This window comes from Protobothrops mucrosquamatus, unplaced genomic scaffold, assembly GCF_001527695.2.
Source record: "Protobothrops mucrosquamatus isolate PMUCROS unplaced genomic scaffold, P.Mucros_1.0 scaffold854, whole genome shotgun sequence".
Lineage (NCBI taxonomy): Eukaryota > Metazoa > Chordata > Lepidosauria > Squamata > Viperidae > Protobothrops > Protobothrops mucrosquamatus.
In genome coordinates this window covers 460,075-475,645 of record NW_015387109.1, presented here as the reverse complement: position 1 = coordinate 475,645, position 15,571 = coordinate 460,075, and the positions used below count along the sequence as shown (strand labels likewise).

At 38.6% G+C, this 15,571-nt stretch overlaps 1 protein-coding gene across 1 annotated transcript in view; it reads right to left on the bottom strand.

The window, feature by feature from the left end:
• The window catches only part of FRRS1 (ferric chelate reductase 1), a 35,020-nt gene extending 27,952 nt beyond the window's left edge, over positions 1–7,068 (bottom strand). Inside the window, exon 1 of the mRNA XM_015819064.2 lies at positions 6,965–7,068. The gene's annotated coding sequence lies outside the window, so the exon portion shown is untranslated. The remainder of the gene's footprint in view (positions 1–6,964) is intronic.
• Positions 7,069–15,571: the final 8,503 nt, after the last annotated feature.

The window sequence follows — 15,571 nt, the reverse complement described above, 5'->3', positions numbered from 1 at the left end:
TGGGTCTCCTCAGGGTGCCGTCGGCCAAGCAGTGTCGGCTGGTGACCCCCAGGGGGAGGGCCTTCTCTGTGGGTGCCCCTACCCTCTGGAATGAACTACCCCCCGAGATCCGGATAATTCCGGATCTCCTTACCTTCCGTCGCGCCCTCAAGACATGGCTCTTCCAGCAAGCGGACCTGACCTAGGGTGGATTTTATATAGGGTTTTAAATATTCGGAAGACGCAACATTAAAATTCGGTTTAATTCGGTTTTAAGGGGGGGATTGTATATATGTTCTGGTTTTAAATATGTTGTGCGCCGCCCTGAGTCCCTGTCGGGAGAAGGGCGGCATATAAATTAAATTAAATAAATAAATAAATAAATAAATAAATAATTGGTGGGACCACAAAATAGACAAAATAATAAAAAAATGAAGAAGCTAAAGTGCTCTGGGACTTTAGAATTCTGACAGGCAAGCACCTGCCACAACATATCCCAGACTTAACAATTATTGATAAGAAAGATAAAAACTCTAAATATCGGATGTGGCAGTACCTGGGGACAGCAAAAGAGAAGAGAAAGAGCTGGAGAAAATTAGAAACTACAAAGACCTGCAAATAGACATAAAACAATTGTGGCAAAAGAAAGCAAAGGTAGTACTCGTAGTAATAAGTGCCTTAGGTGCAATCAAGAAACATCTGAAGCACCACTTGAACATCATCTGTATTGACAAAATCACCCATCAATCAATTGCAAAAGGCAACTTTACTTGGACTAGCATACATCCTGCAACAATACCTTTAAAACAACAATATCTGCCTATCCCAGGTCCTTTCTACATTTCATTTGCATACCTTCCATTGTACTTTTGTTATGTTTTAATTTTATATGATACTCACAAAGCTTACTTAAAAGGGATACAGTAGTGGCCAAAATTGTGGAAACCTTTTGGGGAAAGTGTACAGTAGAAATGCCACCTTTGGTTAAGTTTCCACCAATTTTTCTTCTAATTTCTTTATAACTGTAGCCTTGTTCACTTGTTCACTTAATAATACTATTTTACATTGCTTTCTGGGCAACCAGTCAACTCTTTGCACCATTACTTTAATTTTATTACGTTTTACAAGCTCACTAAATGAAAGAACACACAAAAAACCCAACCAACTTGATAGCGATCACATAACACATTGACAAATGTCCTCCTCTCAGCTTCAATACATGACATCAATAACTGAATCCTACTGTGATCTGATTGGCTCATTGCCAAAACAAGATGACACCTGATTGGCCCTCTAAACACTCATGCTCATTGGCTACAATCAGATGAAGAAAAGCTACCTGATATCAACCTGATCAAGTTGTGCTTCCATTTTCTGGTTATTTGGCTATACCTTTCATAGAATACAGTACAGATAATTGAACAAACTATGTTGCATTACATTCTTGATTAAATTATCTTTCCATTGATATATAATTTTATTGTACTACTACAAAAAAAGTGGTGTAATTAGCCATCAAACCTCAAAAATACACTTTTCCCAAAAGGTTTCCACAATTTTGGCCACTACTATATAATTAGTATAGATGCATGTGTATATATATTTATTAGATTTTTATCCCACCTTTATTACTTTATAAGAAACTCAAGTCTGCCAACATATATAATACTCCTTCCTCCACCTATTATAAGATTATTTATTTATATTTCACATTTCTAGACCATCCATCTCTCTTGAGATGCCGATAACATTCATTCTTTGAATTCAAATGCAAATAATCAAAGTTCATTTCACGTTTGAGCTCTTTACAAATATAAAAATCCTTGAAGAGATGAATGAACTTCCAAATTTTTCCTCAGAAAAAGGAGTCAGCACTGTGAGTCACTGATTTGTGATCAAACATCAGTGTGGAAGAACTGAGTTACTTGAAAGAAGTGCTAGGAATTTCCCAATCAAGGCAGTTAGCTGGTTTTGAAGACTAAGTGTCAAACCCACTGCACTGGGCTAGAAGCATAGATGGCCTAAAATAATAAAAGCTTGTCAGTGTAATTGTGTTGTATATCTCCCTCCAGAGAATTAGACAGGTATTTGCCTGAACTACTTCTGAACCTTACTCTGGACTTCAAAAAAGTTTCAGCCCTTTTTGCCTAAGTAACAGTTCTTGTGTCAACACTGCTAACATCAGATGTTCAAGTTAATTGGGGAATGTGATTTATGTTAATTGGAGGAGGGAATTGCGCTTTGCTACTTTGTGCCACAGGGGAGGGAAATTCAGTTTTTGACTTCAACTATGTAGTGCCGATACTTTGTTTCTCAAATAAAAGATTCTTTAAGAAAAACAATGCCTCGAAGCTCTTTTGAAGAGATTCATCTGTCGGAACCATGACATCCTACATATTTCCATTAAAGTCCTCTTCCTTACTCTCACAGATATTATAGGTTTAGGTAAGCCTAATGGTCTGAAGACAGAAAGAAAACCACAGTAACACTAGCTTTAAATGCAGTTTAATTTTACAGAGTGGTTGGGTTGGTTTGATTTGAGCTTAGCATGTTGTGTGATCTGAGGCATAAACCATATTGTAAATTTTGGCGGGATATGTAACCCTAGACTAAGACTGGAGATCGAGTTAGACATTTGATTATTTTCTTTGAAAATATTCTATAACTCTTAGTCTCCAAAAGCAGATCCCAAGCAGATTTGACCACATTCTTCATAAAAGAAAAAGCCTAAATCCTAAGAAACATATATTAAAAACAAAATCATAGGGACATATTTATCAGTTGCTGCCAGTTATACTAAATTAGTTACATATGTGTTATTTGAGGAAATGGGTAGCAAAACATAAACTTAACTACCACTTTAAGAGTTACAGAGAACTTATCAGTTATGAAGTTCATTTCACCTATTAATAGTTTTTGAGGTATAGCAAGTTCAAATGTATAGTCTAGGACAGGGCTTTTCAACCTTTTTACCCATTGTACCACTTTTAGGATATGGCAATATTCGAGTACCCCCAGTCGCCTAGCAATGTGTCAAAAACTTGATGACCAAAAAAAAAAAAGGAAAAAAGTGATAAAGTACAGGTAGTTCTCGACTTACAACAGTTTGCTTAGTGACTGTTCAAAGTTACAATAGCACTGAAAAAAGTGCCCCCCAAGCCACAGCCAAGCAAGACATCTGCCGGCCCGCCCAGTGGCGCTCTTCCTCCTGTCCGAGGTTTTCATTGTTGTGAGCATTTCTGTTGATTGGCAGCAGGAGTGGGGTGGGGGGTGTTTGGTTTTTATCCCCCCCCCAACTGCTGGGTGGTTGCAGCAGATTTTGGTCACTTCACATGACCCTGGGACATTGTGACCGTCATAAATATGAATCAGTTGCCAAACATCTGAATGTAAATCACAAGACCCTGGAGATGCTGCAACATTCCAGCTGATCGGTGCTTCTTCTGGGCTCAGCAGAAGCGCCAGGATCAGCACTGAGCTCCAGCTGGTGCCTGGCGCTGATCCTGGTGCTTCCGCTGAGCCCTGACAGCCCTGCAGCTCCAGCCATCTCTCGCTCAGGCCTGTGCGGTGCTGCCACCGGTTCAGCTCATTCCCCTCCCCCACTACCACTTTTCTAGGATGTCGCGTACCACCTGCCAGGTGCCAATGTACCACAGGTGGTACCCGTACCACTGGTTGAAAAGCCCTGGTCTAGGAGCATTCCATGACACCCTCTCATACGTCATCAAGAGAAGAAATGCCAATAAACAACTTGAAGGACTGCATAATTTTTCAACATTTCTTTTGACAGCCCGCAAAATAAAATCCTGTTACTTTTTGGACAGCCATTCAAAAGAGCCATCTCTAATGCTAAAGGAGCTACAATGGTTTTGTAAAATGAAGAAATAGACTACTTCTCATAATCCAATTACAGTACAGAGAAATCTGCTGTCCAAATATCAGTTTCCACATATTGGAATCACTTGATTTAATGTAGCTATTTTATTTGCTACACATAGTAGAAAATAGAACATAGAGAATGAGGATTTTGTGGGAGAATAACATTATAATATAAACTCTTGAGTTAGCTTCTTAAGGAATATGGAAGAAATTGTCATGAGAGAGCAACTGAATTAGGTTTCAGTAGTTATAGTGGTAAAGATTAGGCTTAGAGGACCAAGGAACCCAGATTTCAATCTCATGCTAGTCATCATCTATCAAATTTATCTCACAGAAAAGTTGTAGATAAAAATGGGATGCTAGAATTACCAAATAGGTAGGATAAAAATTTAATGAATGTTAAGCATAATTAATAGGAAGTAAAATTAATAAAGTATAGTAGCCAGTGAAAAATCATCAGAATTTGGTATGCAGGATCAATGTTTTACTAAAAATAAAATATATTTAATGCTATTATCCACATTACACATTTCAATATTATTATTTGCAGAGTAAAGTCAGAGAAAGAACAAGATTCAGGAATAGTTCAATTTTCCTATGAGCCCCTGATCATAAAGAAGACTGTGAATTTTTTTTAAAAGAAAGTAACATATTAAGAATAATGTTGTCACTCATTGGCCAATTGAGAAAATAGACTACTAGGTTATTGCTATATCAAGATGACCCATTTGGACTTTGCAAACAGAGTTCCATATACAAGGCCAAGTCAGAAAAGAAGGGTCTGATAGCTGATAACATTTGAGAGAGACAGATTAAATATAGCTGAGCTTCTAAAGGCTTTTATGTAATATTTACTGTGATTTTTATTATTGCCTGTTCACCGCCCTGAGTCCCATAAGGGAGATAGGGCAGTATATAAATTTTAATAATAATAATAATAATAATAATAATAATAATAATAATAATAATAATAATAATAATAATAATAATAATAATAATAATAATAATAATAAAGGAAAAAAGCCAAGCGTGGCTGGGCAAATATATATATATATATATATATTCTGAAGTACACCCAGAGGTATACACTCAGTGAAAACAACTCTGCCAGTTTGTGTTCAAATGCAATCTTCCAAAATATGATTTATTAAATGGCCTTTAGGTCACAACATCAATGAAAGACAAGATTATCAGGGAATGTCTGCTCTGCTGATGTCTCCACCCCCTTAATTTATCTGCTTTCCTCCAAGGAGTTCAATAGCAGTAAATGCCATCTTCAACTCATTTTTATCCATAAATAATCTATAGTAATAAAAAATAGTCCAAAAGATACTATTCAGTTTAAACACCTATTTAGTCAGGCTTCGACTTGGCCATCTAAGCACAAGGGAGAAATAAATGAAATTCAGTTATTTTGAAACTGAATCTGGGAAGCAGATTATTTTAATTACTGCTTCTTTGTGATTCATTTTTCTAAGAAGTGCTAGAAGAATTTCTATTTAAGAAACTTCCTATATTTCAGCTGCTTTTATAGGAGGTTTGGCAATTGCCCATCAGTCTGAAATCTAAAAAAGTAAACGGAAAATATATATATATATATATTTAAGGGATTTGTTTTAGCATTCTAAAGTTAGTTATGCAGCTTAGAGTGGTAGAGATTAAACCTTCAAATGCCATTCTTTCAAAGATGCTTTCAATATAAATTACACCAGGATGAATAGGAATGATGGATTGAAACCCTCCCAAAGTATTCCTTGAGAATAGCTAAGTATAATTAAAATAGTTTGCAAAAGTTGCAACACAAATACTATAGGACATCACAAATCCAGCAAAATCTTTCATGTCCCTAAAACCTATATTTATCTAGAATATAACATAGCAGGATTGTCTAGGAATTATTTGAAAGGTTAAGAACATACTATTTTTTGCATTTCTACTAGCTATCATTGTAGTAAATGCAGAAGCTTTTATTAGATTGTATCCAGTTCATTGCTGTTGCTTCTGGTACCTACTAAAGCAGGGGTCTTCAAACTTGGCCCTTTTATGACTTGTGGATTCAGGTACGCGGCTGAGGAATTCTGGAAGTTGAAGTCCATAAGTCATAAAAGGGCCAAGTTTGAAGACCCCTGTACTAAAGCTACCCAAGTACATTACTAGGAATAGTTTAAAGAGGAATTGCTGGTGACCTGTTTTTAGAAAGCCCCATTGAAAGTGAAGCATAAATGAAATGTTCTGGGGTTTTGTTAAACCATGGCTAGGTCTTTTGAAAGCACACTGCTATTTTGTAAACTATGGCTTGCAACACATTCCTTTTCATTGTTAAACATCTTATACACGAAGAGGCCAATCCAAAAACAAAAGTTACATTCAACTTATCACAGTAGGTTTTCCACAATATTAGCCTTCTGCACCACTTTTTCTTTTTGCACACTCCATTAATACTACAGAATATATTTTTCTCTCTAAAAGAGACATGTTTCTTCTAAAAGAAAATATTTTCTAGCTGACCGTGTTCCAGAGAATACTGAGATTTCTCAATGTTGACGATAAAAGAAGTTTCTCTGAAAGCACGTTCGTCATTGCATAAATACATAAAATGAAGAGGAATGTGTTGCAAGCCTGTCTCAGTTTACAAAAATAGCAGTGTGCTTCCAAAAGACCTAGCCATGGTTTAGCAAAAACCCCACAACATTTCTCCATGTATGCTTCCCTTTCAATGGGGCTTTCTAAAAACAGGTCGCCAGCAATTCCTCTTTAAACTATTCCTAGTAATGTACTTGGGTAGCTTTAGTACGTACCAGAAGCAACAGCAATGAACTCCTGGATACAATCTAATGAAAGCTTCTGCGTTTACTACAATAAACGTCCCAACCCATCCCCGGGAAGCCGTTTTAATAAACTAATTCAACCGTCCTACTTTCCGTAGCAGCAAGTCCTTTCCGTAGCAAGGCGAGTTTCCCATAAGCTTGCTCACACCCCGTTGCCTTACATTAATTGGAATATTATTTTATGTTCTCTGTATGTTGTAGTACAGACTGGGTCTCTCATCCATCCTTTGCCTATATCCTCTCTGAATGCCTACGTTCCTAAAACAGCCGTTTCTTACCTTCTCAAACACCGCATGAGCTCAACCACCCAAACTTTTGCCCGGTAACAAAAGCAAGGAATGAAGACTTCCTACACACAGCCAGTTACTATACGTTAACGCTATCAAGCACGCAGGCAAACATGCTTATCTATAGGCTCTTATAGCCGAGACTCTTCCTGTATCGCATCCCAGAAGGGGCGGAGCCGAGAACAGGAGCGAAGGATCCAAATGCACCTTTGGGGAGAAGGGGAAGAAAGAAACTTTCACGACGTGGGAAAAACAGGAGTGGGACCTTCTCGTCCAATCTCTAAAAACTTGTTCGATCGCCTAAGAATTTAATCGCGAGTCCTCTGGAGTTCACTCTTTCTAGATGCCTATGGAAACAACGGCTAAAGTTCCTCAAGATGCCGAAGACATAAAGAGGTTGCAGGATTATCACTTAACGTGAGAGCCCAACTACAACACCAGCTAACAGTGTTTCTCAACCTTGACAATTTTAAGGCATGTGGACTTCAACTCCCAGAATTCCACAGCCAGCAATGCTGGCTGTGGAATTCTGGGAGTTGAAGTCCACATGCTTTAAAATTGTCAAGGTTGAGAAACACTGACATAGCTATGCGTAATTAGACTTACACCTGGCTGGCTGAACTACTCTGATCAGAGTAGTAGAACACCAATCTCCGCTTACTCAAGAGAAAGCACATTGAACTCCCTGGATCTTGCTTCTAACTAAGATCGGATTGCACGTTAGTTTTTAGACACTGGCTCTCTTTGGCTGAAAAGTCTAATGGGACGATGTTGAAAATAAAAAAGGAACATTCCAGAACAGATACTTGACCTTGGATTATGTTGCGAGGGAATGATATGGAGATGGTTAAACACATGGGCTGGTGACCAGCAAATACAGTTATGGGTATCTCTCTGGCTTCAAAGAGATTGCTGTAGAAAATTGATGGCAATACTTTGGGTCTCAAGGAGAACAAATCATTCTGTAATAAATGAAGTAAAATCAGAAATACTAATTATGAGCCAAATTGATGCATGATGGGAAGGTATCCATTTTTCTTCATTCAGCCTTTCTGATAATTAAACCATAATAGGTTATGTTTGTACCATATAATAAATTGTAAGCCAGCATTTATAAATCAGATTGGTTGGACAATTATATTTGAATTTTTACTAGTTCTATTAACTGGTCAGAGTCTGGGGGGGGTTGCTTTGGGCCAGTCACTCACTCACTCACTCCCAACCCACCCCCCAGGGTTGTTGTGGAGAAAATACAAAAAGGAAGAAACATTATGTTTGTCTGCCATTTTGAGCTACTTGTAAAGTAATAAAGATGAGATAAAAAGCTAATGAATATTTTTTACACCTATCAGAATGTCCAATCAGCCAACTGATTACCATACAGCTAATATTTGATTATTTATAAGTAAGGTTCACACAATCCATCTAGCTAAGTCTAAGTAGAAAATCCATCCATATAGCGTCAGATGCAGGAAACGGAAGTCAATTTGTGGTGACAATCCAGCAAACTCAGTTTTACAGTGCCATTTTTTTAAAGTCAGTTGTGTTTTGAGACAACACAAACAGGATAGAGAATAGCTTAGTGTATCTCCACTGTCTTTTTGTGCCCATTTAACCACCACCTTGCACACCCATATATATTAAAAGTTTTTAAAAAGTGCAACTAGAACAGCCCCATGTATGGATTCTCTAACCTCCATTGTCTAGTAATGGGAAGAAATTTTTAATACGAGGGCAATTTGGAAATAAACTTCCGTTTGAGTATGTGCGAGAAATAGGCGGGGATAGCGACGTCTGTCCTAGGGCGCCATGCGCAGTGGTTCAGTAGGCAGTGGTAGGAGAAGGTTGTATTGCAGTTGACTCGTCCGCTAGATCAAATGAAAATGAACTCTGCCATAGAAAATCCCGCCAAATGTAAAGTGCGTGCAGTCCTACGATTCCTGTGTGAGAAAAAACTTTCGGCAGCAGCAATTCATTGCGAACTGTGTCATGTGTATGGACCAAACATGATGAGTGAAGGTGTCGTACATCAGTAGTGTCGCATGTTTAAAGATGGACGAGCTGACATGCACGAAGTAGCTTCGATGGTGACAATGCGCTTCACGATGCTGTTACAGGGTGGCTTCATTCCCAGGTGGGAGATTTTCAAATCTTGTAAGATGTTATGACAAGTGCCTCAATTTGAATGCCTATTATGTCGTAAAGTAATGTGATGTTGTTGTTTTCTAATGCGTATAATAAAAGTTCTGTATCTGCGAGTGTCCGTCATTGATAACCAAATGGAGCTATATTTCTGAATTGCCCTAGTAGTTCTTATGCGTGTTCAGTTGACTTCAACCTTTGTCTTTCACCAGCAATGCTCTTAAGCATCTCTTGAGCCACTCCGTCTCTCTTGGTTCCTCCGCAAATCCTGGGGAACAACAAGATCCAAGGTTGAGGGAGGGGGCACAATCTTATCCAGCCCCTCAGTTACTCTCTTAGTCCAGAGTTCTTGGCAGGACTACGCAGGAGAATCCTCAGTTATAGCCCCCGTCAGTGAAACCCATCAGTGTGCAACAGTTGCTAGGGATGACCTTATCTAATAGGTTCCACATCCCTGCAGAGGGATACAGCCTTAGAGAAATTCATAGTTACCAAACTGTGGTAACAAATTCATGACAGCGGGACCAAAGATAGGTCCACTAATTCTAGTTCACAAAGGCACTGCTCCGACAAGAACACCAAATTGCGTGTGTGGGTCATGGCTATCTTGGGACAGGCCCATGGATGTCTTTCCAGGAACTCCTGAGCAATCTCTGACCCCACTCCCATGGAAGGCAGGTTGAAGTCCCCTAGAATTATAAGCCTGGGAAACTCCACCACCATCCCTGCAGGAGCTTGGACGGGGAAGCTGCTATGTAGCAGTGAGGCTAATACAATAGTAGCAATCCTCAGAGCCCACTCTAAGAAAAAAGGTCTCACAATGGCCATTTGTGGAGCTGTGCCCCTATAACAGTCAGAGACTCTCAAATAACAATAGTCACATTACCTGCCCTGCCCTGCAGTCTAGGCTGGTGCCACACCTGATATCTGACTAGGCAGAGAGGAAATCTTCCCTTTGGCCTCAGCCAGGTCTCTGTAATACATGCCAAGTCAGCCTTCTTCACGGTGATCCAATCAATAATAAGGGGAGCCTTATTGCAGATCGACCTGGGTTTAAGAGCAACAGACTAAGATCTGGGTCACTATTGATCTACTGACCAGCTAAAGAGGTTTAGCTCAGGGGGACGGGATGCACAACCAATACAAAACATTGCAGATACATTCCCTGTGAAAGGGAGGCCCCCTTCCTCCCTTATTACATCAACTTGAGGATAACCGCGTTGGTTTAAAATAAGTTCACTGATACTGAATAACAATTAATGGAGGAGGAGTTGCAGACTGGGTACCATGTAATTTCTACCTGACCGTCTTTTCAATTATGTCATCCAGAAGCCCAGAACTAAATTACAATTCACGACTTTACTTATTCGTTGTACTAATCTATCTAATTATCTCTGGGCATAATGAGATAGCTTCGTATATAAAGAAATGTAATTATTCTTTGTACTAACTTATTTCATTATTATACAGGGGGGGGAAATCATTACAGAATTCCAAATTCAAATAATCTTTTGAAAAACGATCAATCTTTACCAAGCTGATGAACTGAACATTCTGGGATCTGAAACCCCAGCTTGATCAAGCTTTCAGTTATTGAACTTATATTACAGATTGATTTTTCATAGTCAAGTGAGTTTGATCACGTTTGGCATGGAGATGCAGTCATTTGACATGGAGATGCAGTCTTCCAAACATCTGTTTAAGGACATGGTTATATTATCAACCAGTTGTTGTAAAGTGGTCTGATACGGGTTAAATTGAATCTGCCGGCAGAGAAAATGGCTATAGTCTAGCTTAATTCAGTAAATGGATAGGAAATACATTATTCAGACTGTGGACAGTCTTAATAGATCGGGCTCTTCTACTACAACATTTGGTTGACAAATATACCACCACCCAAGAGTTCGTTCAGGTATCCATCTGATTCTATATTACTAGACACTGAAAGTTCTACAGCTGACAGATTGTTACTACTGACATGTTACACAAAAATACAAAGATAAAGATTAATGTAACACTAATAATAGTCAACTTTCTAGTCCGGTGGATTCCAGAAAGAAGCAGAGTTGTATTCTACTCTCCTTACCTTCCACAGGTATAGTAATAGAGTAGTTAAAATGTTCATGTACTTGCACATATAGGTAGTCCTCAGCTTACAACCATTCATTAGTAAGTGTTCGAAGTTACTAAGACACTGAAAAAAGTGACTTAAGACCATTTTTCACACTTAACAATTGTTGCAGCTGGCATGAATTTATGATGGTTGCAACGTCTTGTGGGGTCATGTGATCATCTTTTGCAACCTTCTGACAAGCAAGGTCAATGGAGAAGCCAAATTCAATTAAGAACCATGTTTTTAACTTACAACTGCAGTGATTCACTTAAGAACTGTGTCAAGAAAAATCATAAAATGGGGCAAGATTCATTTGAAACCTTTGCTTAGCAATGGAAATTTGGGGCTCAGTTTTGGTCGTAAGTCAAGGACTACCTGCAGACACTTTGACTAAGGAACAACTGCTATTCAAATCTGTGCAGATAATGGTGTGATGCGATCATAGATTCCAGTCAGGAAAGCCTTGAAGGCCCTTAGTTAATACAACCTCAATATCCAGTTTGTAATTACTGTGAGACCAAAATCATGATCTTTACCAAAATGCCAAGGGAATACTAATAAACATTAAATGATCATCTTATTAAGTAGGCCAAATGATTACACACCAAGGGTATGATTTTTCACACTTCAAATAAAAATAAATAAAAGGCATTCTGCTAACATTTATATACTATATTAGTGTTTATACTTCAACCACTAGATAAAATAAAAGAAATAAACATTGCAAATGTGTGTGGGATCTTCAGGGGAAAAATGGTGAATGTTTAAGGGCCACTTCCTGGCCAATGATTCTCTTTTTATTCCTTTCTCATTTCTAAATGAGCTTACTGTCAGTTCCAATTGTTTTAAACTTGGTTTGCTTTTATGTTTTTCTATGGAAAGACCACAAGATGGCGCTAAATGCAAGACTCTCTCCCTCTCTCCCTCTCTCTCTCACACACACACACACACACACACACACACAAACAAGCAAAAGGAAAGATTAAGGATATTTTTATTCATTAAATCTTTATCTAACCCTTCTTCTGAAGGAGTCATTTTGTGTTAGCTTCTCCCACTGACAACCTGAAACATTCTATTTATTTAATTCTTTTTCAATTATATCCCACATTTTTTCAGGAACTCAAACTAGTCCTCCCTCCTCCTATTTTTCCCTATAACAACAACCTTGTAAGGTAGAGTAGGCAGTGAGTGGCCCAAAGCCACCCAGTGAATTTCTAAAGATGGACTTCAGAAGCCCCAAGAATAGTCAGGTTATTTTAGCAACAGAGGTTAAACAAACACACACACACACAAACACACGTACGTTCTTCATTGCCAGTCTGAATTCAACAATAATTTACACTGAAAAATAATTGCCTGCTTCTTCACAGCACTGAGAAACATTTGCCTAAGACCGAGAAGGTTTTTCAAAGTTGTCCATATTTAACATCAGCGTAGCAGATTGGGTAGACACACATACTGTATTGTCTTACCATGGTGAGATCTATTACTTTTCCACTGAAATTGCTATCATTTATATGCAAATATGTTATCTCCCTCTCTTGGGGTATTTCTTACTTGTGGCAGAAGTAAAACAGTTTTTGAAGACAACTCATAACTATCCCATTGTTAGCTGATCTTCTTATTTAAGCCAATGGCTTAGTTGCTTGCAACACACTAAACCAGGAATTAAACATGCAGAGTGAGTTTGCATAACAATTTGCATAACACTCAGAGTGAGTCCACAACAATTTAACCAGCTATTCATTAGCAAGTTATGATGCAATTGCAGTGGGTTTTGAAGCAGCTCAGCCTTCCAGAGAGATAGGCAAACACTGGACCAATGATCTGATCAACTGCATTTTCTTCTGCAACATTATAAAAAACATCCAGCTGTGAATAGAAATGGTATTTTATTGCACAATGTCAAGAGGATGTAGAAAAATAATTGACAAGCTATTTAGATGCATGCATTAATATTAAAATACTAAAACGCCTCCCTCAAGCTATTTGGATGTTTAGAATGTGATCATTTTGAAGAATTTTTGTCACTCTTTCCTTCTCTGCTTATTGACCAGTCTCCTTGCAAATTCTACTGGTAGAGGAGCTAAGGAAGGGAATAGTATAAAGTAAGAGTGATATAGATTTTACATGCCATGAATTCTACTTTAAAATTATAGTTCTATCATTAAAAAAAATTAAAATTCACATACTAGTCAATGAGTGAACTTTTGTCAACTACACATTTCTCAAGAACTATCCCGAAAACTTCTCTAGGGTCAGTTATTAGCACTATCAGTAGTCAGTTAAAATCACTTAAATATGAGCCAGCAGTGTGCTGCATCTGCCAAAAAAGCCAATGCAGTCCTAAGCTGCATTAACAGAGGGATAGGATCAAGATCACGTAAAATGTTAACACCACTTTATAATGGCTTGCACTTGTAATATTACATCCAGTTTTGGTCGCCACAATGTAAAAAAGTTGTTGAGACTTTGGGAAAAAATGCAGAGGGGACTGGATGATTAGGGGACTGGAGGCTAAAACATATAAAGAACTGTTGCTGGAATTGGATATGACTAGTTTAATGAAAAGAAGGACTAGAGGTGACATGATAGCAGTGTTCCAATATCTTTGTGGGCTGCCACAAAAAAGAGGAGGTCAACCTATTTTCCAAAGCACCTGAAGGCAGGACAAGAAGCAGTGGATGGAATCTAATCAAGGAGAGAAGCAACCTAGAACTAAGAAGAAATTTCCTGATAGTTAGAATAGTTAATCAGTGGAACAACTTGCCTCCAAAAGTTGTGGATGCTCCAACGCTGGAAGTTTTTAAGAAAAGCCATTTGTCTGAAATGGTATAGGGTTTCCTGCCTGAGCAGGGGGTTGGACTAGATAACCTCCAAGGTCCCTTCCAATTTTTTTATTATTATTATTATTATTATTATTACTACTACTACTACTACTACTACTACTACTATTATTATTATTATTATTATTATTATTATTATACTGGACAACCATTTGTCTGAAATGGTATAGGGTATCAGAGGATTGGACTAGAACAGAGGTGTCAAACTCGCAAAGTCACGTGACGTGTCACGATGTATCACGACTTTTTTTCTATTGCCGGCAATGGGGTAGGTGCGATTTTGCTATGATGCATCCGGCCCGTGGGCCAGCAGTTTGACACCCCTGATCTAGGCAATGGTACTTATTAGTCATATTATTAATCTTAACTAACTATGGTTAAACATCCCACAGCAAATCAAGGACAGGCTAGAAAGAACTCCGAAGAAATTTACAGCTGCTATCTCAGTTACCTTTGACTTATTTCTGTAGTGATCTTGCTGCAGTTGAGGATTCCTGAACTAGAAGATTAATCTAATCAAAGATTAATCAAAGATTGCTTCCAATGCTTCCATTTTAAGACTCTACACATGAAGTGAATTGTTCTTTGAAGCACATTTTGTTCTAGCCTTGTTTAAATCAGTGGGAACTAGATTGGGCTGGTGATGAACTTAAATTTATTCTTTTAAAAATACCTTACATAGGTCTATAGGAAATAAGGACTCAGAAGGTCAACTACCTGTAGAAAACTTCAGAACAAAGATCAATACCGGTATAGGGTATTATAATGGTGAAAACTAAACATAGGAAGAAAAGAATCTCAAATAATTTATTCCTTCACTTGTATTATTCACAGTGTCATGTTTTTCAAATTATGCATAGATGAAAGACACTGATATTCTCTTGCAATGTTTTCAGAGAATCTTAGGCCAGATCTGCAATTCCTGCCCTATTGCCGCTACAGATCACCAACAGACCCACCATTTTTCATATGCAAGATTGGACATGTCTTCCCTGTCTAACATAAATGCCTCCTCCCTTCCATGCCTCGAAGCTTGAAGTAGTATCTATCCTCAGCTGTCTTAAGGTCCTCCAAGCTATTAACTTACCACACTTCTTTCCAATCTAGCAACATTGCTAACTTTGCCTCCAGCACTTGGAACACCTTGACCCTTCCAGGATTGGAGGCATGGCAGAGGTCCCCAACCTTTTGGGCACCAGGGACCGGATCCACGGAGAAAGGTTTTTCCACGGACCGGAGAGTGCGTGGTTTTGTGTGCTGCCTGCATCCCATGGATGGGGCTTTGCTTGTTTGTGTGGACCAGTTGCTGGCATGCCGTGGCCCGGTACCAGTCCACGGACCGGGGGTTGGGGACCCCTGTTGTATGGCTTTTTCACAATGGGATGCTATGTTCTCAACTGGTCAGCAGCAGAAGCAGGAGCTCCTTCCTCTTTCTCTTCACTTCATTTCAGCCAACAATCACCCAGAAAGGCCATGGAGTCCAGTTTGGTCTAG